The sequence below is a fragment of the Oncorhynchus keta genome, unplaced genomic scaffold (genome assembly GCF_023373465.1).
Source record: "Oncorhynchus keta strain PuntledgeMale-10-30-2019 unplaced genomic scaffold, Oket_V2 Un_scaffold_5451_pilon_pilon, whole genome shotgun sequence".
Taxonomy (NCBI): domain Eukaryota; kingdom Metazoa; phylum Chordata; class Actinopteri; order Salmoniformes; family Salmonidae; genus Oncorhynchus; species Oncorhynchus keta.
The window spans coordinates 47501-48455 of record NW_026290961.1 but is presented as its reverse complement, the minus strand read 5'-3'; positions in this window follow the sequence as shown (position 1 = coordinate 48455).

The window sequence follows — 955 nt, the reverse complement described above, 5'->3', positions numbered from 1 at the left end:
CTGGACTGTGTGTTTACAGGCAGTAGGGCCTGTCATCATTCACTATGAACTGGACTGTGTGTTTACAGGCAGTAGGGCCTGTCCTCATTCACTATGAACTGGACTGTGTGTTTACAGGCAGTAGGGCCTGTCATCATTCACTATGAACTGGACTGTGTGTTTCCAGGCAGTAGGGCCTGTCATCATTCACTATGAACTGGACTGTGTGTTTCCAGGCAGTAGGGCCTGTCCTCATTCACTATGAACTGGACTGTGTGTTTACAGGCAGTAGGGCCTGTCCTCATTCACTATGAACTGGACTGTGTGTTTACAGGCAGTAGGGCCTGTCCTCATTCACTATGAACTGGACTGTGTGTTTCCAGGCAGTAGGGCCTGTCCTCATTCACTATGAACTGGACTGTGTGTTTACAGGCAGTAGGGCCTGTCCTCATTCACTATGAACTGGACTGTGTGTTTACAGGCAGTAGGGCCTGTCCTCATTCACTATGAACTGGACTGTGTGTTTACAGGCAGTAGGGCCTGTCCTCATTCACTATGAACTGGACTGTGTGTTTCCAGGCAGTAGGGCCTGTCATCATTCACTATGAACTGGACTGTGTGTTTCCAGGCAGTAGGGCCTGTCATCATTCACTATGAACTGGACTGTGTGTTTCCAGGCAGTAGGGCCTGTCCTCATTCACTATGAACTGGACTGTGTGTTTACAGGCAGTAGGGCCTGTCCTCATTCACTATGAACTGGACTGTGTGTTTCCAGGCAGTAGGGCCTGTCCTCATTCACTATGAACTGGACTGTGTGTTTACAGGCAGTAGGGCCTGTCATCATTCACTATGAACTGGACTGTGTGTTTACAGGCAGTAGGGCCTGTCCTCATTCACTATGAACTGGACTGTGTGTTTCCAGGCAGTAGGGCCTGTCATCATTCACTATGAACTGGACTGTGTGTTTACAGGCAGT